Raw genomic sequence first — 26165 nt, forward strand, 5'->3', positions numbered from 1 at the left:
GGCTCTTCAATATTTTACTTTGCTCTTCAATTTGACTTTGAAGTTTAGCCAAGACTGGATTGCTTTTTAAAAAACTGGGTTTCCACGACTGGCAATATTTGTTTATTTTCTTTTTAAGTTCAAACTGCAAACTTTTAAGAGCTTCCTGAGTTTTGTTAACCTCCAAATGCCATGACACAACATTATACACAGTTCCTTCCACTGAAGATCCGCCGCCACTAGTATTATGAGCCTCCATTATGGAGGACAGGGAAGTTCTTCCTGGCCCAGGCCCCCCAGAGCTGTCCAGCCCAGGGGAGCCTAAACCCACACAATGAAAGTCCTGCTTCCCCTCACTCACTCACCACCTTGACAGGGACCCAGTCCTTTGGATGAAAAACCACAGGTTACTCCAACTGCTGGAAATGCAGGAGCACAGGCGGAGAGGTCCTCTCTCCACCACAGCCACACTCACACTGACCTCCTAGGGGCGGGGCCAATGCATAGTGTGGACCCTGGCAGTGGGACCACTGACAGCAGCAGGATAAATACAACAGCAGCAGTAGGAGGAGGAGTGAAGTGTGGCACTGACAGCAGGCAATGCATAGTGTGGACTCTGGCGGTGGGACCACTGACAGCAGCAGGATAAATACAACAGCAGCAGTAGGAGGAGGTGGAGTGACATGTGGCACTGGCAGCAGGCAATGCATTGTGTGGACCCTGGCGGTGGGACCACTGACAGCAGCAGGATAAATACAACAGCAGCAGTAGGAGGAGGAGTGACGTGTGGCATAGTGTTGGACGAACACCTGGATGTTCGGGTTTGGGTCCATTCTGCCGAACATGGGCCAGATGTTCGGCATGTTCGGCCCGAACTCCGAACTCAATGGAAGTCAATGGGACCCCCGAACATGTCGCTTTTGGGGGCCCTATGGGGTCGCAGGCATAAGGGGGGAGCATGCCCCGATCGCGGGGGGGGGGGCGGAAATTCCCCCCACCCCCTCCGCTAGCGCTCCCCCCTCTGCCCGCTTCCCCATAAAAAAGTTTGCGGAAAGTTAATAGTACCTGGTGTGGCTGGCTGGCTGCTGCCAGTGACTACTAGGAGACGCGTTGAGGCCGGGCAGCGGGCGGTTCAGCGGTAGTACCCTTGTGGTACTTCCGCCTTTTCTCTGACCTCACGTCCTCTACGTGATGACGCATATGAGGGTACGCGACTTTCCGACCCCCCCCCCCTCACGATCGGGGCATGCTCCCCCCTTATGCCTGCGACCCCATAGGGGGGCCGTATTCGGGCGAACAGGGCCCTGTTCGGCCGAACAGGGGCCCTGTTCGGGCCCTGTTCGGGGGGCATTGAGTAGTTCGGGCAAACCCGAACTAAAAGGCCGAACACCATCAGGTGTTCGGCCGAACTCGAACATCACCCGAACAGGATGATGTTCTGCAGAACCCGAACAGTGGCGAACACTGTTCGCCCAACACTAGTGTGGCACTGGCAGAAGGCAATGCATAGTGTGGACCCTGGCAGTGGGACCACTGACAGCAGCAGGATAAATACAACAGCAGCAGTAGGAGGAGGAGTGACGTGTGGCACTGACAGCATGCAATGCATAGTGTGGACTCTGGCGGTGTGACCACTGACAGCAGCAGGATAAATACAACAGCAGCAGTAGGAGGAGGAGTGACATGTGGCACTGGCAGAAGGCAATGCATAGTGTGGACCCTGGCAGCAGCAGGATAAATACAACAGCAGCAGCAGTAGGAGGAGTGACGTGTGGCACTGGCAGAAGGCAATGCATAGTGTGGACCATGGCGGTGGGACCACTGACAGCAGTAGGATAAATACAACAGCAGCAGCAGTAGGAGGAGTGACATGTGGCACTGGCAGAAGGCAATGCATAGTGTGGACCCTGGCGGTGGGACCACTGACAGCAGCAGGATAAATACAACAGCAGCAGCAGTAGGTGGAGTGATGTGTGGCACTGGCAGAAGGCAATGCATAGTGTGGACCCTGGCAGTGGGACCACTGACAGCAGCAGGATAAATACAACAGCAGCAGCAGTAGGAGGAGTGACGTGTGGCACTGGCAGAAGGCAATGCATAGTGTGGACCCTGGCAGTGGGACCACTGACAGCAGCAGGATAACTACAACAGCAGCAGCAGGAGGAGGTGGAGTGACATGTGGCACTAGCAGCAGGCAATGCATTGTGTGGACCCTGGCAGTGGGACCACTGACAGCAGCAGGATAAATACAACAGCAGCAGTAGGAGGAGGAGTGACGTGTGGCACTGACAGCAGGCAATGCATAGTGTGGACTCTGACGGTGGGACCACTGACAGCAGCAGGATAAATACAACAGCAGCAGTAGGAGGAGGAGTGACGTGTGGCACTGGCAGAAGCCAATGCATAGTAATTCTTTATTAAAAAGACTGCAACTTATATACAACAATTACAAAAATAACCAAATAAATAACAAAAACATTAGCCTAGCCACCTTAAGTACCTTAGTACTTTTAGTCTGTAATAAGTCCATACCTGCAAGAACTGAAATTCAAGAAATAACTTAAACCATGCCTCTTTGGCTTCAATATATACATAATTTAATCCATTTTAAATTCATACTTGAAGAACTGAAGACTTCAAATTAAAATCTTGCCACCTGGGCTTACTATACACTATATTACAATACTATTATACACTTTACATTACAGCAAGAAAGACTAAGCAACCTTACTCCACCTTATGCTTGCAAACCATTTCCCAAACTTAGATCATCTAGCTAAGTGAAGAGAAAAAGAAAGCTCACCAAAGAGAAGGTTTGGCCAAGTCATGGAGGCTTAATGTTCCGCCAAAGCAGACACCATTCCCTCTGACTCAACCTTCCCTCCTCAAGACCCCGAATTTTCCCAACCTCACCAATAATGCCATGCACCACCACCTGGACAGGGAGGACTTTCTGATGGATTGCAATTTGACACCGTGCATTCCAAGTGTAATACCGAATCACTAAGCTAACTAAAAACAAAGTGTCCAAATTAAATGACCCCCCGTTATTGAATGCCCCATATGTCCACTCCACGTAACTAAGCCACTCTAAGAAAGGAATACCTAAAGCCCTACCCACCTGTTTATATACTTCTTTCTTAAAGGAACAGTCCACCAGGAAATGGTCCATGGTCTCCTCCACACCTCCACACTCCCCATGAGGACAACCACGATCCCTACCCCCAATGAACGTCAAATTTCCTCTAACAAAGAGTCTGCCATGAAAGGAAAGCCAAGCCAGGTCCCTGAATTTGTTAGGAATCCTAGGAGAACATAGCAAGCGCAAACCCTCCTCCATAATTGGGCTTGGGCAATCTCTCAGGGCCAATGGGTCTTGAAAGAAGGTTTCAATCACTCTCTCCTCCAGGGCTTTCCTAGGGATTGAAGTGATCTCCTCCCTCGTCAGTTCCCATTGCCTCATCACTTTCAGACACGGTGCAACATAGGCCGGGAGATAATCAGGACCCGCTCTCAGTCTTTTCACCAAACCACCACTTTCCCATTGCCTGAGAAAAGGCTTAAACCAGGACTGGAAAATACCCATCCATCCAGGCAGTTCCTCCGCATACATTTTAACAAGATTGTGCATAATAAATAACAGAGAAAAGAAAACCACTGGGTTGACCATACCTAAGCCACCCTTCTGCCTTGACTGATAAGTGACATTCCTCCTAACGTGGTTCATCTTATTTCCCCAGAGCATCTGGAAAAACAAGCTGTAAATTCTTGTATGAAGAGACACTGGCAAAATACAGACAAAACTGACATACAACATGATCGGAATCAGATAGGTGTTGATTATGTCAATCCTTTCTCTGAAAGTCAATCGCCAACCTTTCCAGCGGATTACCTTAGCCTCGGCACATTTTAGTCTGCTTTCCCAATTTTGGTGACCATAATCACCCAGGCCAAATTCTATGCCAAGTATTTTAATCTTTTCCTTTAGTGCTGGAAAAGAGACCGGAAGCAAGAAGCTCTCATTTTCCTTACCCATCCAGAAAGCCTCACATTTGTCCTGATTGATCTTGGAACCTGATGCCAATGAGTAACGGGCAATCTCTGCACAAACGCCTTCTGCCTCCTCTTGCCCAGAGACCACCACAGTCACATCATCAGCATAGGCCACAACCTTGAGAGGATGCACACCAGCAATGCCCGACTGCACCCCACACAAAGCTCCACCCTCAATCCTCCGTATGAAAGGATCAATGGCAAAATCATATAGCAGGGGACTCATTGGACACCCCTGGCGCACCCCTGATCTAACCTCAAAGGTCTGTCCAACCCAACCATTGACAAGCAGGAAACTTTCAGCACCTTTGTACAAAACTTTCAGCCAATTGATAAACCTCCCCGGCAGACCAAACTTACTAAGGAGCATCCACAGATACTCATGATTGACACGATCAAAAGCTTTTGCCTGATCCAACGCCAGTAAGTACTTTCCCCAACCAGCAGCCTTGCACCTCTCCAGAATCTCCCGGACCGTTAATACGGCTGAAAAAGTGCTCCTCCCTTGGACAGAACGATGCTGCTGGCGAGAAAGCACCCCATTCGCCACCTGGCTCAGACGCCAAACAATTATTTTAGCCAGAATCTTTCGATCAACATTGAGAAGGCTGATGGGCCGCCAATTCTCAATCATTGAAGAATCTTTACCCTTTGACAGAAGAATAACTGCTTATTCTCTCATAGAGGGAGGAAGCTCTTCCTCTGCAAGGCTGCGATTGTAAACCTCTGCTAACTCAGGAGCCAAAATGTCTTTGAAGACTTTATAAAACTCCGCCGTCAGTCCATCCGGACCAGGAGTCTTCTTAACAGCAAGACATTCTATGGCTTTCACCACTTCCTCATCAGAAATTCTTTCCGTCAAAAACGCAAGGGGAACATCTACATTTTCCAGTCCTGGAATATTACACAAGAAAGACTCCATCACTGTCTCATCAAGACGTCTGCTACCCAACAGTTCAGCATAAAAGGATCTCATGATTTCCAGAATCCCTGCTCTGGACTGCACCAGAGATCCTGTACTATCCTTGAGTCCATAGATGACCTTAACTGCTACACTTTGTTTGCAATTCTGATAAGGGTCCGGCGAGTGACTTTTACCGTAATACCTTTCCAGAAGCAAAGAAGCATGCCGGTCATACTGACTTTTGCGCAACAAATCCTTGATCCTTTTGATCTCCTCAGGATCACCATCCCCCGAGACAGCGATTTCAAGTTTCCTCCTCAGACGCTGGTAGGTAACATATCTACCAAAAGCTCTCTTTTTTGCTATGTTCTTGAAAAGACCTACTGCCCGCCTTTTGACCATCTCCCACCACTCTGCAACAGTCCAGCAAAGTAACCTGTGCCTGAAAAAAATCCCTGAAAGATTGTCTTACACTTTCTTCTTTCAATAGCAACGAATTTAATCTCCAGATACCCTTTCCTTTTGGAGGGACATCTGCAACATTCAACACCACAGATAGAATACAGTGATCAGAAAACTCCACCACCTGCACCCCTGGAGATGAGGTAGCAGAGCTCTCCTTAACAAAAAAAGCTATCTATCCTACTCTTACGCTCTCCACAGAAATAAGTGAACCCTGTGTCATCTGGAGTGTGTTTTATATGCACATCTACCAGACCAGCATCTCTAACCATATTATTCAAAAAGTTACTATCGTAGCCCAAGTGGGTCTTGGTACCTTTCCTGTCCCTTAGCCTGACTACGGTATTGAAATCACCACCAAAGACCACCTCCTGGGCTGTAAACAGAAATGGCTTGATCTCTGTAAAGAGGCGTTTACTCTCTCTCTCGGATTGAGGTCCATAGATGTTAATTAGCCTCAAATCCTGCCCCCTTACAGAGACGTCCATGACCAAGCAACACCCCATCTCAACTTCACTTACTCGCCGGAAAGTTACCATGTCGGTCTTAAAAAAGACCGCCACCCCAGTATAAGGCTCAGCCACAAGAGACCAGTAAGAGGGACCATAATGCCAGTCCCTCTTAGCATCATGGATGTCAGACAGCGTTTGAAGCCTGGTCTTCTGCAAAAATAAAATGTTGGCATTAAACTGACCGAGAAAAAATATGGCTTCTCTTCGAACACTTACAAATCTCATACTAGCAACGTTAATGGTTGCCAGTTTCAAAGGGGGGGGGGGGGAACCTCCATCAGAATAAATGAAAAGAGATTGCCTAGCCTTCCTTAAACTGCCTCTCCCGCCTCCCTACCAGAGGATATCTCCATACCCTCCGTTTTCCCATCACCATCAAATTCACCTTCTGTTTCACTATTTACAGTATTACTTTCAGACATATCAGATTGATCAGATAACACATCAAACTTATTTTTGACCGAAACCAATTTCTTTTTCTTGATCTCCTCTAATTTTTCAATTGCTTTTTTTGCCGTCACCATCCTCCTTCTTTCCTTCCTTTTTTCTTTTGCAGACTTGACCACTGTGAAATTCTCTGACTCATCCACCTCCTTCTCTTTCACCTCCCCACTTTGTTTATTTCTCCCTCTCCCTCTGCCTACACCTTCTGGCTTTGTTGCTTTTGGGGCTCTGGCATTAGCCTTCCTCTCCTTCTCACTCTCCTCCCCTTTAGAAACTTCTTCCATACTGTTCTTTTTCCCAGAAGGTGTCTCTTTCCCCTCCTGAGAAAACGTTTCTTTGTACACAGAAAATATGTTTTTCCCCTTCACCAGGTTCTGCAATCTTAAAAATTGCCTCAGCTCCCAGAGCCGCCTCCCTCATCCTGGCGGCCACCTGAACCAGGGAAGGAGGAGGAGAAGGTGGAGGCATTGACTTCAACACCGATATAAAAGGCGCCAACACACCTTGCGATTCCAAGGCGGCGGACCCCAATTGTGACGGTCCACTAGCAGGGGCCACCTCTTCACAGTCCTCCTCTAAAATGTTCTCCATCTCTTTCACAACTTCCTCATCCACATTGGCCCATGCTTCAGGACACTGCAAGTATGGGTGACCCAACTTAAGACATATGCTACAACGAATATCCTTGCAGTCTTTTGCTAAGTGCCCTAAAGCATGGCAACGTGAACACTTCAACTCCTTACAGGAGATACTGTAGTGACTGCGAGAGCCACATTTGTAACACGCACGAGGCTGCCCCTGATAGTAAACAGCCACTCTGTCTTTTCCAATAAAGACAGAGGTAGGGATGTGTTTCACCACATTCCCCACCCTGTCCAATCTTACCATCAGCTCCCAACCTCCCCCCCAGATCCCAAACTCATCTATCACCTTTTTTGGCTCATTCAATGGTTTCCCATAGTTTCTTAGCCAGACCTTGAGATCATGCACAGGTATGGATTCATTCGGGACCACGATCGTCACCCTTTTGTCCAGTGACCGACCAGACACAGACTGGGGAACTAACCAAGACCACTCCTCGCTTGCTTTCCAGGTTTTTTCATACTTCTCCCAGAATGTGTCCAGGCCAGTCGGGGACAAAAAGCTGACGTCGAAAAAGGAAGGGGGGCTTTCAGGAGCCAAGATGGCATAGAAGTCCACTGCCTTGAAACCCATCTTCAACAACAGCTGAATAAATGTTTTCCGTGTGTATGTCACACTATCTCCCCTTCTGTAGCTCACTCTCACCACATTCCTTCTATTCCCTGCTGACTGACCAGCCACATCATGGACAGACTGTTTTGACATTTCATTACTCGCATTTTTCTTTAACATATTTGCATACCATACATTTTTCACACCAGACACTGCTACCACATTTTGTTTATTTACAGGCATTTTATCAGTGGCATTAGGATTCCTCCCACACTACTCCTCCCCTGTACACTTTCTACACTCTTTTTGCTTACCCCCTCCAGACCATCCTCCCTCCTTCTTTTTGCTGCCTGTATAACCCCTTTTGCAGTAATGCCCATTACCTTTTCAGCTGTGTTGTGAGCTTCCAGAGCAGCATCAGATGATGCTGCCCTATTCTCAATGCCTCCACCTTCCATCCTCACTTCCAGCAGCCCGCAGGGAGGAGCAAGCACCATACCACTCGTGCCTCCTTCCTGCAGTCCATCAGACTTCACTTCCCTGCTGTTTGCTGAACCGGAAGTGACCTCTGGAGCAGTGCTGACATCACTTCCGGTTTTGGTATGCCCGATCTCCACACATTCCACCGCTGCTGGGGCATTGGGGGAGCTCTGCCCACCTGCCAGCACCTCTGCAGATGCTCCCCCAGCCCCCCCCCCCCACACAAAAAAACACGCTTCCCCCCTTTTTGGCCGCTGCCATTAGGCCACGCCCCCTCCGTTGTTGGGCCGCGCCCCTCGCCATTAGGCCACGCCCCCACACCAACTCCAGGGGCCATCGCCATCTTGGGTAAGGGCAAAGCTTGCCCATTCCCTGCCAAACCAAAATTTGCACCATTGCTGGACACCACTGAATTATTACACACAGGGGAAGGACTCACAAGGTAGGGATTTGAAACATTTGGAAAATTTACACTGGAAAATAGGTTTGGAGACACATTAGGAAAAGGGGAAGGGGATTGGGACAAAGACAAACTTTGCTGCAACAAGTGATTGTTCATACTATTAACATAACTTTGATAATGTAAATTAGGATACATTCCGTATTGCTGTAACTGACCAGGAAATTGCTGTACATTCTGTCCATACTGAGGGGAAAAAACACTGTTAAAACTCTTTTGCATGTAATTTGAACCAGCAGAGTCCTGCACAACATGCGAATGCATACTGCTGCTTCCAGGCATTACAGGTAACTCAGTTCCTTCCAAACCATCTGCAACCTGCACAGCACAGCCCTCCACTTGCGCTTTGCACACTCGCATTTGCTTTCCCGGTTTCCATTGCAGCAAACCTCATCTGGTTTTTTAACCCTTCGGCAAACATACCACCGCCTGCCATTAACTCCTCCAACTGCTTCTTCTTCAGCTCAATCTGCTCCTGCAGCTTCAATAACTGTGGATTTGTTTTTAAAAAAGCTGGCTTCCAGGACTGACCGTACCTATTAATCCGCTTTTTCAAGTCATATTGTAAGGAGTCCAAAGTCTCCTGCACAGTTTTGACACTCTTGTGCCAGTCCACTACCGTACTCACAGTTCCGCCAGCCATTGGAACATTGTCTCCAGCTTTATGAGCCTCCATCTTGGAGGACAGGGATGCCTTCTCAGGGCCCAGGCCCCCCAGAGCCGTCCAGCCCAGGGGAGCCCAAAACCTCCACACACGAAGTCCTTCTCCCCTCCTCACACGCTCAGCCTTGACAGGGTCCTGAGTCCTGGGTAGAAATCAAGGAAATTCACTCCAGCAGCCGGATCTGCTGGAGCTCAGCAGAAGAGATCCTCTCTCCTCGGCAGCCACACACACACTGACCTCCAAAGGGCGGGGCAATGCATAGTGTGGACCCTGGCAGTGGGACCACTGACAGCAGCAGGATAAATACAACAGCAGCAGCAGTAGGAGGAGTGACGTTTGGCACTGGCAGAAGGCAATGCATAGTGTGGACCCTGGCGGTGGGACCACTGACAGCAGCAGGATTAATACAACAGCAGCAGCAGTAGGAGGAGTGACGTGTGGCACTGGCAGCAGGCAATGCATAGTGTGGACCCTAGTGGTGGTACCACTGACAGCAGCAGGATAAATACAACAGCAGCAGCAGTAGGAGGAGTGACGTGTGGCACTGGCAGAAGGCTATGCATATTGTGGACCCTGGCAGTGGGACCACTGCCAGCAGCAGGATAAATACAACAGCAGCAGCAGTAGGAGGAGTGACGTGTGGCACTGGCAGAAGGCAATACATAGTGTGGACCTTGGCAGTGGGACCACTGACAGCAGCAGGATAAATACAACAGCAGCAGCAGGAGGAGGTGGAGTGACATGTGGCACTGGCAGCAGGCAATGCATTGTGTGGACCCTGGCGGTGGGACCACTGACAGCAGCAGGATAAATACAACAGCAGCAGCAGGAGGAGGTGGAGTGACATGTGGCACTGGCAGCAGGCAATGCATTGTGTGGACCCTGGCGGTGGGACCACTGACAGCAGCAGGATAAATACAACAGCAGCAGTAGGAGGAGGAGTGACGTGTGGCACTGGCAGAAGGCAATGCATAGTGTGGACCCTGGCAGTGGGACCACTGACAGCAGTAGGATAAATACAACAGCAGCAGTAGGAGGAGGAGTGATGTGTGGCACTGACAGCAGGCAATGCATAGTGTGGACTCTGGCGGTGGGACCACTGACAGCAGCAGGATAAATACAACAGCAGCAGTAGAAGGAGGAGTGACGTGTGGCACTGACAGCAGGCAATGCATAGTGTGGACTCTGGCGGTGGGACCACTGACAGCAGCAGGATAAATACAACAGCAGCGGCAGGAGGAGGTGGAGTGAAATGTGGCACTGGCAGCAGGCAATGCATTGTGTGGACCCTGGCGGTGGGACCACTGACAGCAGCAGGATAAATAAAACAGCAGCAGTAGGAGGAGGAGTGACGTGTGGCACTGACAGCAGGCAATGCATAGTGTGGACTCTGGCAGTGGGACCACTGACAGCAGCAGGATAAATAAAACAGCAGCAGTAGGAGGAGGAGTGACGTGTGGCACTGGCAGAAGGCAATGCATAGTGTGGACCCTGGCAGTGGGACCACTGACAGCAGAAGGATAAATACAACAGCAGCAGTAGGAGGAGGAGTGACGTGTGGCACTGACAGCAGGCAATGCATAGTGTGGACTCTGGCGGTGGGACCACTGACAGCAGCAGGATAAATACAACAGCAGCAGTAGAAGGAGGAGTGACGTGTGGCACTGACAGCAGGCAATGCATAGTGTGGACTCTGGCGGTGGGACCACTGACAGCAGCAGGATAAATACAACAGCAGCAGCAGGAGGAGGTGGAGTGACATGTGGCACTGGCAGCAGGCAATGCGATGTGTGGACCCTGGCGGTGGGACCACTGACAGCAGCAGGATGAATACAACAGCAGCAGTAGGAGGAGGAGTGACGTGTGGCACTGACAGCAGGCAATGCATAGTGTGGACTCTGGCGGTGGGACCACTGACAGCAGCAGGATAAATACAACAGCAGCAGTAGTAGGAGGAGTGACGTGTGGCACTGACAGCAGGCAATTCATAGTGTGGACTCTGGCGGTGGGACCACTGACAGCAGCAGGATAAATACAACAGCAGCAGTAGGGGGAGGAGTGACGTGTGGCACTGGCAGAAGGCAATGCATAGTGTGGACCCTGGCAGTGGGACCACTGACAGCAGCAGGATAAATACAACAGCAGCAGCAGGAGGAGGTGGAGTGACATGTGGCACTGGCAGCAGGCAATGCATAGTGTGGACCCTGGCGGTGGGACCACTGACAGCAGCAGTATAAATACAACAGCAGCAGTAGAAGGAGGAGTGACGTGTGGCACTGACAGCAGGCAATGCATAGTGTGGACTCTGGCGGTGGGACCACTGACAGCAGCAGGATAAATACAACAGCAGCAGCAGGAGGAGGTGGAGTGACATGTGGCACTGGCAGCAGGCAATGCGATGTGTGGACCCTGGCGGTGGGACCACTGACAGCAGCAGGATAAATACAACAGCAGCAGTAGGAGGAGGAGTGACGTGTGGCACTGACAGCAGGCAATGCATAGTGTGGACTCTGGCGGTGGGACCACTGACAGCAGCAGGATAAATACAACAGCAGCAGTAGTAGGAGGAGTGGCGTGTGGCACTGACAGCAGGCAATGCATAGTGTGGACTCTGGCGGTGGGACCACTGACAGCAGCAGGATAAATACAACAGCAGCAGTAGAGGGAGGAGTGACGTGTGGCACTGGCAGAAGGCAATGCATAGTGTGGACCCTGGCAGTGGGACCACTGACAGCAGCAGGATAAATACAACAGCAGCAGTAGGAGGAGGAGTGACGTGTGGCACTGACAGCAGGCAATGCATAGTGTGGACTCTGGCGGTGGGACCACTGACAGCAGCAGGATAAATACAACAGCAGCAGTAGGAGGAGGAGTGACGTGTGGCACTGGCAGAAGGCAATGCATAGTAATTCTTTATTAAAGAATACCACAACTTATTTTATACAAAAATATGAAAGTAACCAAAATAAATACAATAACAAACATTAGGCCTCTCGCCTCAAATAACTTAATACTCAGTCCATATCAAGTCCAATTTCCTGAAAAGGGGCAAACTCCGGAACCAAAAAAAAAACCTTAAATCTCAGTTATTTAACTTCAATATCATAACACACTATATACACTATACCCTATTTACACTATTTATATAGATCAGTAAAAAAAAAAAAAAAAAGACTAAGCAACCTCACTCCTCCTATGTTTGCAAGCCATTCCTCAATTTGAGTTTCTAACTAAGTGATAAAGAAATAGAAAGCTCACCACATGGAGATTTGGCCAAATCAAGGAGGTCTGATGTTCTGCCAAAGCAGACGCCATTCCTCCTGACTCAACCTCCTCTCCTCAAGATCCCGAATTTTCCCAACCTCACCAATAATGCCATGCACCACCACCTGGACAGGGAGGACTTTCTGATGGATTGTAATTTGACACCGTGCATTCCAAGTGTAATACCGAATCACTAAGCTAACTAAAAATAAAGTGTCCAAATTAAATGACCCCCGGTTATTGAATGCACCATATGTCCACTCCGCGTAACTGAGCCGCTCAAGGAAAGGAATACCTAAAGCCCTACCCACCTGTTTGTATACTTCTTTCTTAAAGGAACAGTTCAACAGAAAATGGTGCATGGTCACCTCCACACTCCTCGTGAGGACAACCACGATCCCGATCTCCTATGAACTTTAAATTTCCTCTAACAAAGAGCCTGCCATGAGAGGAAAGCCAAGCCAAATACCTGAATTTGTTAGGAATCCAAGGAGAACATAGCAAGCGCAAACCCTCCTCCATAATTGGGCTTGGGCAATCTCTCAGGGCCAATGGATCCTGAAAAAAGGTTTCAAGTACTCTCTCCACCAGGGATTTCCTAGGGATCGAAATAATATCCTCCCTTGTCAGTTCCCATTGCCGGATCGCTTTCAGACACGGTGCAACATAGGCCGGAAGATAGTCAGTACTTGCTCTCAGTCTTTTCACCAAACCTCCTTCTTCCCACCGCCCGAAAAAAGGTTTAAACCAGGACTGGAAAATACCCATCCATCCAGGCAGTTCCTCCGCATACATTTTACCAAAGTTGTTTTTAATAAATAACAGAGAAAAGAAAACCACTGGGTTGACCATTCCTAGGCCACCCTTCTGCCTTGATCGATAAGTGATATTACTCTTAACGTGGTTCATCCTATTTCCCCAAAGCATTTGGAAAAACAAGCTGTAGATCCTTGTGTGAAGAGACACTGGCAAAATACAGACAAAACTAACATATAACATAATTAGAATCAAATAGGTTTTGATTATGTCAATCCTTTCCCTGAAAGTCAATCGCCAACCTTTCCATCGGACCACCTTAACCTCAGCACATCCTAGTCTGCTTTCTCAATTTTGGTGACCATAGTCACCTGGGCCGAATTCTATGCTGAGTATTTTAATCTTTTCTTTTGGTGCTGGAAAAGAGACCGGAAGCAAGAAGTTCTCATTTTCCTTACCCATCCAGAAAGCCTCACACTTATCCTGATTGATCTTGGAGCCTGATGCTAATGAGTAACGGGCAACCTCCGCACAAACGCCTTCTGCCTCCTCCTGTCCAGAGATCACCACAGTCACATCATCAGCATAGGCCACAACCCTGAGAGGAGGTACACCAGCAATGCCCGACGGCACCCCACACAACGCTCCACCCTCAATCCTTCTTATGGAAGGATCAATGGCGAAGGCATATAGCAGGGGACTCAAAGGACACCCCTGCCGCACCCCAGATCTAACCTCAAAGGTTTGTAGAAGCCCAACCATTAACAAGCGGGAAACTTTCAGCACCTTTATATAAAACGTTAAGCCAATTAACAAACCTCCCCGGCAGACCATACTTATTAAGGAGCATCCACAGGTACTCATGAATGACACGATCAAAAGCTTTAGCTTGATCCAACGCCAGCAAGTATTTCCCCCAACCAGCAGCCCTGCATCTCTCCAGAATCTCCCGGACCGTTAATACGGCTGAAAGAGTACTTATCCCCTGGACAGAACAATGCTGCTGGCGAGAAAGTACCATATTCGCTACCTGGCTCAATCGCCAAAAAATTATTTTAGCCAGAATCTTTCGATCAACATTGAGAAGGCTGATGGGCCGCCACTTCTCAATCATTGAAGAATCTTTACCCTTTGACAAAAGAATAACTGCCATAGAGGGAGGAAGCTCATCCTCTGCAAGACTGCGATTGTAAACTTCTGCCAATTCAGGGGCCAAGATGTCTTTGAAAACCTTATAAAACTCGGCCGTCAAGCCATCTGGCCCTGGAGTTTTCTTTATAGCAAGTTGCTCTATGGCTTTCACCACTTCTTCAGCAGAAATTCTTTCCATCAAAAACGCAAGAGGAACATCCAAATTTACCAGTCCTGGAATATCACACAAGAAAGTTTCCATCACTGTTTCATCAAGAGATCTACTACCCCAAAGTTCTGCATAAAAGGATCTCACGATTTCCAGAATCCCTGCTCTGGACTTCACCAGAGATCCTGTACTATCCTTGAGACCATAAATGATCTTAACTGCTACACTTTGTTTACAATTCTGATAAGGGTCTGGCGAGTGATTTTTACTATAATCCCTTTCCAGAAGCAAAGAAGCATGCCATATTGACTTTTGCGCAACAAACCCTTGATCCTTACGATCTCTACAGGATCGCCATCCCCCGAGACAGCGATTTCCAGTTTCCGTCTCAGACGCTGGTAGGCAACATATTTACCAAATGCTCTCCTTTTTGCTAGGTTCTTGAAAAGACCTACTGCCCGTTTCTTAACCATCTCCCACCACTCAGACCTACTGTCACAACAGTCCACCACAGTAACCTGTGCCTGAAAAAAATCCCTGAGAGATTGTCTTACACTTTCTTCCTTCAATAGCAACGAATTTAATCTCCAAATACCCCTTCCCTTAGGAGGAACATCTGAAACATTCAACACCATAGACAGTATACAGTGATCAGAGAACTCCACCACCCGCACCCCTGGAGATGAGGTAACAGAGCTCTCCTTAACAAAAAACCTATCTATCCTACTCTTACGCTCACCACAGAAATAAGTGAACCCCGTGTCATCTGGGATGTGCTTTATATGCACACCAGACCAGCATCCCTAACCATACTATTCAGAAAATTACTATCATAGCCCAGGCGGGTCTTGGCACCTCTCCTGTCCTTGAGCCTAACTACGGTATTGAAATCACCACTAAAGACCACCTCCTGGGCTGTAAACAGAAATGGCTTGATCTCTGCGAAGAGGCGCTTCCTCTCCCTCTCAGACTGAGGTCCGTAGATATTAATCAACCTCAAGTCCTGCCCCCTCACAGAGACGTCCATGACCAAACATCTCCCCATCTCAATCTCACTTACGGTTACCCGCCGGAAAGTTACCATGTCGGTCTTAAAAAGGACCGCCACCCCAGTATAAAGCTCAGCCACAAGAGACCAATAAGAGGGACCAAAGTACCAATCCCTCTTGACTTCATGAATGTCAGACAATATTTGAAGCCTGGTCTCTTGCAAAAATAAAATGTCGGCATCAAAGTGACCGAGAAAAAATATGGCTTCCTTACGAGTACTTACAGATCTCATACTAGCAACATTAATGGTTGCTAGTTTCAAAGGGGGGGGGGGGGGGAACCTCCATCAGGATAAATGAAAAAGGAAATTGCTTACCCTTTCTTCAAACTGTACTTTCTTCCTCCTTAGAGGAAGATACCTCCATGTCTTCTGTTTTCCCCTTAACCAAAACATCACCATCATCATCAAATAAATCACTATCACTATTTATGGACTGATCCGAGTGATCAGACAAGGTCTCATATTTATTTTTTACTACAATAACCTTAGCTTTCTTAATCTCTTCCAGTTTCTCTTTAGACTTTTTCCCAGACAACATTCTCCTTCTATCTTTTTTACTCATATTTTTTTCATTTTCTGTCCCTGTTGAAGGTTCAGATACCTCCTCCCCTTTTTCCTTTTCTCCCACCTTCTGTTTATTTTTTTCCTTCTCCTTTTTCTCCTTCTCTGGGCCCTTCCCACCTGATATATTTTCACCAGATTTTTCTACCATTTTTCCTCTTTCTAAACCCTTTCCTCCTTTCTCTTCCTCAGGCAGCTTCACCTCCCCAGCAGGAGTATCCTTTTTAGGAAAGGAGAATATATTTTTCTCCCTTCCAGAATCATCAAGTCTAAAGGCATGGTTAGACTCTTTGCCTTATTATTTATTTATTATTTATTTGTTGTATTTATAAAGCGCCAACATATTACGCAGCGCTGGACATTAATTTAGGTTACAGACAATATTTAGGGGTGACAAACAGCAATATGACAATACAGGAATACAAGAAAACCAGATCACACAGCACAGAATGAGTACAAGGTAATGCTTAGTCAGTCACTGGATGGGAGCATGGAGTTAGGCAAGTTAGGTTCACTCAAGTGCATTGCATGGGTGCACAGTAATAGAGGTGCATGATCAGGTAGGACACAAAAGGAGTGAGGACCCTGCCCAAAGGCTTACAATCTAGAGGGAGAGGTAGGGACACGAGAGGTAGGGGACCAGAGTTCGGCTGTGGGTTTAGAGCAATTGTGAGGGGTGGTAGGCAAGAGTGAAAAGGTGAGTTTTGAGGGCCTTCTTGAAGGTGTTGAAGGAGGGGGCTGCCCTAATGGGTGGAGGTAGGGAGTTCCATAGTGTCGGAGCGGCTCTTGAGAAGTCTTGGAGGCGTGCATGGGACTGGGTGATGCGGGGGACGGTCAGGCGAAGTTCATTGGAGGAGCGGAGTGAGCGGCTTGTTGTGTATCTCTGAGTAAGATCAGAAATATAGGTTGGACAGGTTTTGTGGATGGATTTGTAGGTCAGACACAATATCTTGAATCTGATTCTGGACTGGATAGGAAGCCAGTGGAGGGATTCACGGAGGGGAGCCGCCCTGGTGGAGCGATGGGAGGAGTGGATAATTCTGGCAGCCGCATTCATGATGGACTGCAGCGGGGCTATTCGGGTCTTAGCGAGTCCAGACAGAAGGGCATTGCAGTAGTCGAGGCGGGAAATTATGAGGGCATGGATGAGGAGTTTGGTGGTGGCAGGGGTCAGGAAAGGGCGAATCTTACAGATGTTACGAAGGTGGAAGTTGCAGGACTTTGTGAGGTTTTGGATGTGGGGAGTGAAGGAGAGTGCGGAGTCCAGGGTGACACCCAGACAGCGGGCTTGAGAGGTAGGGTAAATAGTAGTATGGTTAACAGTGACATGCACATCTGGGAGGTCCAGGGATGACCGGGGTGGGAAGATCATAAATTCCGTTTTGTCTAGATTTAGTTTTAGGAACCTAGTGGACATCCAGGAGGAGATGGCAGATAGGCAGGAGGAGACCTTGTCCATGGTAGTGGTGGATATGTCAGGGGTGTGGAGATAGATGTGGGTGTCATCTGCATACAGATGATAGTTAAAACCCATGGAGGAGATAACCTTGCCAATGGAGGATGTGTATAGGGAGAACCGTAGGGGGCCAAGGACCGAGCCTTGGGGGACTCCCACTGAGAGGTGGTTGGGGGTGGACGAGGACTCATTGAAGGAGGTCGTGAAGGAGCGGTTGGAGAGGTAGGATGAAAGCCAGGTCAGGGCGAGATCGTGAATGCCCATGGATTGGAGGGACTGGAGGAGTAGGGGATGATCTACTGTATCAAAAGCTGCTGAAAGGTCAAGGAGGAGGAGAATTGTGTATTTACCTTCAGCTTTAGCTAAGGCAAGGTCATTGACCACTTTGCTGAGAGCCGTTTCGGTTGAGTGGGCAGGCCGAAATCCAGATTGCAGTGGGTCTAGTAGTGAGTTGGCATTGAGGTACTGGGTCAGGCGTTTGTGAACCAGACGCTCAAGGAGTTTTGAGGCGAAGGGGAGGAGGGAGATCGGGCGGTAGTTGGAGGGTAGCGAGGGGTCGAGGGAGGGTTTCTTGAGCAGAGGCAGTACAGTGGCCTGCTTGAAGTCTGAGGGGAAGGTGCCTGTGGATAGGGAGAGGTTAAACATGGTAGTGAGGACTGGGGCCAGATCCGTGAAGTGAGGCTGAAGTAGATCAGAAGGGATAGGGTCAAGGGGGGAGGTAGTGGTATGGGAAGTCTGCAGTAGGTGGTTGACCTCTTCAGTGGTAGTAGGAGTGAAGGAGGTGAGGGGAGGATAGGGTGGAGAAGGAGTAGGTTGTGAGCAGGTGGGAGGTGAAGATTGAAGATTGGATATTTCCTGACGGATGGAGACTATTTTCTTGGTGAAGTGGGTGGCTAAATCTGTGGCAGAGAGGGAGGAAACAGAAGGTGGGGGGGGGTGGGTTTAAGCAGGGAGTTGAAGGTGCTAAAAAGACGCCGGGGATTGGAAGCTTGTGCTCCGATGAGCTTGGTAAAGTATTCCTGCTTCGCATGAGCAAGGGCAGTGTGGAACTGCTGCAGGTTAGTCTTGTACTGTAGGAAATCCTGGTTTAGTCGAGTTTTCCGCCATTTTCGTTCAGTAGCGCGTGTTTCCCTCTGGAGGTTGCGAGTATGGGTAGTGCGCCAGGGCTGGGGGTTAGGGGGTCGGTTGCGGCGGAATATTGGTGGAGCAGCTTTCTCTAGGGCTGATGAGAGAATTTGGTGATACTGAGCTGCAGCAAGATTAGGACAGGTTAGGGTGGGGAGAGTGGAGGATAGGCCATGGAGGGAGTCAGCAAGGACGCCAGGGTTGAGCTTGCGTAGGTCTCGCTGCCATCGACCAGGTGGGTGGGCGGGTAGTTTGGAGGTGCTTTCCGGGAGGAGGTTGAAGGCGAGAAGGTAATGGTCTGAGGGTGGAAATGGTGCGATGTCGAGGTCTGCAATGGTGGTGGATTTAGTGAATATAAGGTCGAGAGTGTGACGTGCAGTGTGAGTGGGGGCGTTGGTGTGTTGTACTAGGCCATGTGAGTTGGCTATGGTGAGTAGCCGGGTCGCAACAGAGTTCTTGGGTTCATTGATGGGTATATTGAAATCCCCGAGGATTTCAATCCCCTTCAGGCTTTCCCAACAATTTAACACTATCAGGGGACAAGGAAGGCGGGGAGGGGGTGGAATTGCCGATTTTAACACTGACAAGAAAGATGGGATTATGGATTGGGGTTTCAAGGCAGTGGATTCGGACCGTGACGATTCCCCATCAGGGGCAACCTTTTCCTCACTTTCTTTCAAAATTTTTTCCATTTCCTTCAACACATCTTCTCCCATATTGGATAGTGATTCTGGGCACTGCGAGTAGGGATGACCAATTTTCAAACAAATGCTACACCTGATGTCTTTACAATCTTTTGCCAAATGGCCTAAAGCATGACATCACGAACATTTTAACTCTTTACAGGATATGCTATAATGGCTGCGTGAACCACATTTATAACAAACACGAGGCTGCCCCTGATAAAAAAAACCATCACCTAGTCCCTACCAATAAAGACAGAAGTGGGGATGCGTTTTACCACGTTCCCCACTCTGTCCAATCTCACCATCAGCTCCCAACCACCCCCCCCCCCCAGATCCCGAACTCATCCATTACCTTTTTTGGAGCAGACAAAGGTACCCCATAATTCTTTAACCACACTAATAAATCATGTACAGGAATGGATTCGTTCGGGACCACGATTTTCACCTTCTTGTCCAACGACTGCCCGGACACAGTCTGGGGGAGCAAACCTTTCCACTCTTCACTTGTTTTCCAAACCCTCTCATATTTCTCCCAGAAAGTGTCCAGACCCGTCGGGGGCAAGAAGCTGACATCGAAAAATGAGGGAGGATTTTCAGGAGCCAAGATAGCGTAAAAATCCACCGCCTTGAAACCCATCTTTAGTAATAACTGTATAAACGTTTTTTGGTTATATACTGTTCCATCTCCACTCCCATAACAAACCCGCACCAGATTCCGGCGGTTCCGGGCTGACATTCCATACTCATCATTTTTGGCAACTGCCATGCACCCATCATTTGTTTTCTTTAACATTTGCGCATAGGACATTGTTCTTTTATTTACTTGTATAGTTGTGCTTCCATTATTCTGTTTCTGCTGCGCACTTGCTTCTACAGTAATCACTTTTTCTTGTACCACATTTCTACATGCTTCATGCAATCCTACCTCCTCCTCCTCATGATCCACCAATCTTTTCTTCCCCACCCTTTCACCCCCACCCTCTCTTATCCCCTCCCCCCTTCTTTTCCCCACCAAAACACCACCATTTTTTAAATTATTATCTTTTACCTGGTCAATCCTGCCAGCATTTTGTCCATTACTATCCTCACCTCCTTTGTCATTTGTGCCCCCTTCTTTGGGCACCTGAACTGCCACACTCTCTCCATCTGTCATCCCTTCTGAGGTCTCTGAAGACTTTACTTTGCCTGTTTTCGCCGTACCGGAAGAGATGCGGCTTGCTCCAGCACCACTTCCAGTTTTCGGCAAACCTCCTCCATTGCTCGCCACTCTCTCCAGGGGTGAAGGCGAGCCCTTCACACCTGAAACCGCCGTCCCAGGGCTCCCATTTCCTCCCCAAAAGGTGTTGGTACCCCCCAAACTGCTTCCCCACCGCGACGAGCCGCCAAGCCCCGCCCCCACGCCGAAAGAGACACCCGACGCCATCTTGACTAAGGGAGATCCCTGCTTTCCCCCAGAGCAAACTGCAGGGGTCTCCCTCGAGGGAACTTTTCCAAAAATAGAACTGCCAGCTCTCTGCTGCGTTCCATCTTCAGCATCAGACATCACAAGATTACCCACAGGCAAGTTCAAATTTTGCATTCCAAAAGCAACCGGGGAAACACTTACAGGGGATACAGAGACAGGGGAACCACAAACCAGGGAGGGATTTGACACATTAGGGAAAAGAACATGAGGATTAAAGCTTTGATTTACATAAGGAAAAAAGGAAGGGTGAGAATATGGAACAATCTGATGCTGCATGCCTAACATACTAGCATGATTATGCATATATGACACATTCTGCATGTTATATTGCCCATAAGGCCCACCAGGGAAAGCCTGGTATTGTCCTGGAAACTGCACATTCATTTGAGAAACATTGTTCCCATTCTGTTGCAAACCATTTACATTTACTACCACATTTTGTTTATTTACAGGCATTTTATCAGGGCATTAGGATTCCTCCCACACTCCTCCTCCCCCTGTACACTTTCTACACTCTTTTTGCTTACCCCCTCCAGACCATCCTCCCTCCTTCTTTTTGCTGCCTGTATAACCCCTTTTGCAGTAATGCCCATTACCTTTTCAGCTGTGTTGTGAGCTTCCAGAGCAGCATCAGACGATGCTGCCCTATTCTCAATGCCTCCACCTTCCATCCTCACTTCCAGCAGCCCGCAGGGAGGAGCAAGCACCATACCACTCGTGCCTCCTTCCTGCAGTCCATCAGACTTCACTTCCCTGCTGTTTGCTGAACCGGAAGTGACCTCTGGAGCAGTGCTGACATCACTTCCGGTTTTGGTATGCCCGATCTCCACACATTCCACCGCTGCTGGGGCATTGGGGGAGCTCTGCCCACCTGCCAGCACCTCTGCAGATGCTCCCCCAGCCCCCCCCCCCCCCCCACAAAAAAACACGCTTCCCCCCTTTCTGGCCGCTGCCATTAGGCCACGCCCCTCCGTCGTTGGGCCGCGCCCCTCGACGTTAGGCCACGCCCCCACACCAACTCCAGGGGCCATCGCCATCTTGGGTAAGGGCAAAGCTTGCCCATTCCCTGTCAAACCAAAATTTGCACCATTGCTGGACACCACTGAATTATTACACACAGGGGAAGGACTCACAAGGTAAGGATTTGAAACATTTGGAAAATTTACACTGGAAAATAGGTTTGGAGACACATTAGGAAAAGGGGAAGGGGATTGGGACAAAGACAAACTTTGCTGCAACAAGTGATTGTTCATACTATTAACATAACTTTGATAATGTAAATTAGGATACATTCCGTATTGCTGTAACTGACCAGGAAATTGCTGTACATTCTGTCCATACTGAGGGGAAAAAACACTGTTAAAACTCTTTTGCATGTAATTTGAACCAGCAGAGTCCTGCACAACATGCGAATGCATACTGCTGCTTCCAGGCATTACAGGTAACTCAGTTCCTTCCAAACCATCTGCAACCTGCACAGCACAGCCCTCCACTTGCGCTTTGCACACTCGCATTTGCTTTCCCGGTTTCCATTGCAGCAAACCTCATCTGGTTTTTTAACCCTTCGGCAAACATACCACCGCCTGCCATTAACTCCTCCAACTGCTTCTTTTTCAGCTCAATCTGCTCCTGCAGCTTCAATAACTGTGGATTTGTTTTTAAAAAAGCTGGCTTCCAGGACTGACCGTACTTATTAATCCGCTTTTTCAAGTCATATTGTAAGGAGTCCAAAGTCTCCTGCACAGTTTTGACACTCTTGTGCCAGTCCACTACCGTACTCACAGTTCCGCCAGCCATTGGAACATTGTCTCCAGCTTTATGAGCCTCCATCTTGGAGGACAGGGATGCCTTCTCAGGGCCCAGGCCCCCCAGAGCCGTCCAGCCCAGGGGAGCCCAAAACCTCCACACACTAAGTCCTTCTCCCCTCCTCACACGCTCAGCCTTGACAGGGTCCTGGGTCCTGGGTAGAAATCAAGGAAATTCACTCCAGCAGCCGGATTTGCTGGAGCTCAGCAGAAGAGATCCTCTCTCCTCGGCAGCCACACACACACTGACCTCCAAGGGGTGGGGCAATGCATAGTGTGGACCCTGGCAGTGGGACCACTGACAGCAGCAGGATAAATACAACAGCAGCAGCAGTAGGAGGAGTGACGTTTGGCACTGGCAGAAGGCAATGCATAGTGTGGACCCTGGCGGTGGGACCACTGACAGCAGCAGGATAAATACAACAGCAGCAGCAGTAGGAGGAGTGACGTGTGGCACTGGCAGCAGGCAATGCATAGTGTGGACCCTGGTGGTGGGACCACTGACAGCAGCAGGATAAATACAACAGCAGCAGCAGTAGGAGGAGTGACGTGTGGCACTGGCAGAAGGCTATGCATAGTGTGGACCCTGGCAGTGGGACCACTGCCAGCAGCAGGATAAATACAACAGCAGCAGCAGTAGGAGGAGTGACGTGTGGCACTGGCAGAAGGCAATACATAGTGTGGACCTTGGCAGTGGGACCACTGACAGCAGCAGGATAAATACAACAGCAGCAGCAGGAGGAGGTGGAGTGACATGTGGCACTGGCAGCAGGCAATGCATTGTGTGGACCCTGGCGGTGGGACCACTGACAGCAGCAGGATAAATACAACAGCAGCAGCAGGAGGAGGTGGAGTGACATGTGGCACTGGCAGCAGGCAATGCATTGTGTGGACCCTGGCGGTGGGACCACTGACAGCAGCAGGATAAATACAACAGCAGCAGTAGGAGGAGGAGTGACGTGTGGCACTGGCAGAAGGCAATGCATAGTGTGGACCCTGGCAGTGGGACCACTGACAGCAGTAGGATAAATACAACAGCAGCAGTAGGAGGAGGAGTGATGTGTGGCACTGACAGCAGGCAATGCATAGTGTGGACTCTGGCGGTGGGACCACTGACAGCAGCAGGATAAATACAACAGCAGAAGTAGAAGGAGGAGTGACGTGTGGCACTGACAGCAGGCAATACATAGTGTGGACTCTGGCGGTGGGACCACTGACAGCAGCAGGATAAATACAACAGCAGCGACAGGAGGAGGTGGAGTGAAATGTGGCACTGGCAGCAGGCAATGCATTGTGTGGACCCTGGCGGTGGGACCACTGACAGCAGCAGGATAAATACAACAGCAGCAGTAGGAAGGAGGAAGTGACGTGTGGCACTGACAGCAGGCAATGCATAGTGTGGACCCTGGCAGTGGGACCACTGACAGCAGAAGGATAAATACAACAGCAGCAGTAGGAGGAGGAGTGACGTGTGGCACTGACAGCAGGCAATGCATAGTGTGGACTCTGGCGGTGGGACCACTGACAGCAGCAGGATAAATACAACAGCAGCAGTAGAAGGAGGAGTGACGTGTGGCACTGACAGCAGGCAATGCATAGTGTGGACTCTGGCGGTGGGACCACTGACAGCAGCAGGATAAATACAACAGCAGCAGCAGGAGGAGGTGGAGTGACATGTGGCACTGGCAGCAGGCAATGCGATGTGTGGACCCTGGCGGTGGGACCACTGACAGCAGAAGGATAAATACAACAGCAGCAGTAGGAGGAGGAGTGACGTGTGGCACTGACAGCAGGCAATGCATAGTGTGGACTCTGGCGGTGGGACCACTGACAGCAGCAGGATAAATACAACAGCAGCAGTAGTAGGAGGAGTGACGTGTGGCACTGACAGCAGGCAATGCATAGTGTGGACTCTGGCGGTGGGACCACTGACAGCAGCAGGATAAATACAACAGCAGCAGTAGGGGGAGGAGTGACGTGTGGCACTGGCAGAAGGCAATGCATAGTGTGGACCCTGGCAGTGGGACCACTGACAGCAGCAGGATAAATACAACAGCAGCAGTAGGAGGAGGAGTGACGTGTGGCACTGACAGCAGGCAATGCATAGTGTGGACTCTGGCGGTGGGACCACTGACAGCAGCAGGATAAATACAACAGCAGCAGTAGGAGGAGGAGTGACGTGTGGCACTGGCAGAAGGCAATGCATAGTAATTCTTTATTAAAGAATACCACAACTTATTTTATACAAAAATATGAAAGTAACCAAAATAAATACAATAACAAACATTAGGCCTCTCGCCTCAAATAACTTAATACTCAGTCCATATCAAGTCCAATTTCCTGAAAAGGGGCAAACTCCGGAACCAAAAAAAAAACCTTAAATCTCAGTTATTTAACTTCAATATCATAACACACTATATACACTATACCCTATTTACACTATTTATATATATCAGTAAAAAAAAAAAAAAAAGACTAAGCAACCTCACTCCTCCTATGTTTGCAAGCCATTCCTCAATTTGAGTTTCTAACTAAGTGATAAAGAAATAGAAAGCTCACCACATGGAGATTTGGCCAAATCAAGGAGGTCTGATGTTCTGCCAAAGCAGACGCCATTCCTCCTGACTCAACCTCCTCTCCTCAAGATCCCGAATTTTCCCAACCTCACCAATAATGCCATGCACCACCACCTGGACAGGGAGGACTTTCTGATGGATTGTAATTTGACACCGTGCATTCCAAGTGTAATACCGAATCACTAAGCTAACTAAAAATAAAGTGTCCAAATTAAATGACCTCCGGTTATTGAATGCACCATATGTCCACTCCGCGTAACTGAGCCGCTCAAGGAAAGGAATACCTAAAGCCCTACCCACCTGTTTGTATACTTCTTTCTTAAAGGAACAGTTCAACAGAAAATGGTCCATGGTCACCTCCACACTCCTCGTGAGGACAACCACGATCCCGATCTCCTATGAACTTTAAATTTCCTCTAACAAAGAGCCTGCCATGAAAGGAAAGCCAAGCCAAATACCTGAATTTGTTAGGAATCCAAGGAGAACATAGCAAGCGCAAACCCTCCTCCATAATTGGGCTTGGGCAATCTCTCAGGGCCAATGGATCCTGAAAAAAGGTTTCAAGTACTCTCTCCACCAGGGATTTCCTAGGGATCGAAATAATATCCTCCCTTGTCAGTTCCCATTGCCGGATCGCTTTCAGACACGGTGCAACATAGGCCGGAAGATAGTCAGTACTTGCTCTCAGTCTTTTCACCAAACCTCCTTCTTCCCACCGCCTGAAAAAAGGTTTAAACCAGGACTGGAAAATACCCATCCATCCAGGCAGTTCCTCCGCATACATTTTACCAAAGTTGTTTTTAATAAATAACAGAGAAAAGAAAACCACTGGGTTGACCATTCCTAGGCCACCCTTCTGCCTTGATCGATAAGTGATATTACTCTTAACGTGGTTCATCTTATTTCCCCAAAGCATTTGGAAAAACAAGCTGTAGATCCTTGTGTGAAGAGACACTGGCAAAATACAG

At 48.8% G+C, this 26165-nt stretch overlaps 1 protein-coding gene across 6 annotated transcripts in view; it reads left to right on the forward strand.

Moving 5' to 3' along the window:
- Window positions 1–26165, forward strand: part of LOC137527526 (BTB/POZ domain-containing protein KCTD12-like) — an 820305-nt gene that overhangs the window by 449543 nt on the left and 344597 nt on the right. The gene's annotated exons all lie outside the window — the stretch shown is intronic.

Source organism: Hyperolius riggenbachi, chromosome 8, assembly GCF_040937935.1.
Source record: "Hyperolius riggenbachi isolate aHypRig1 chromosome 8, aHypRig1.pri, whole genome shotgun sequence".
NCBI classification, from domain to species: Eukaryota; Metazoa; Chordata; class Amphibia; order Anura; family Hyperoliidae; genus Hyperolius; species Hyperolius riggenbachi.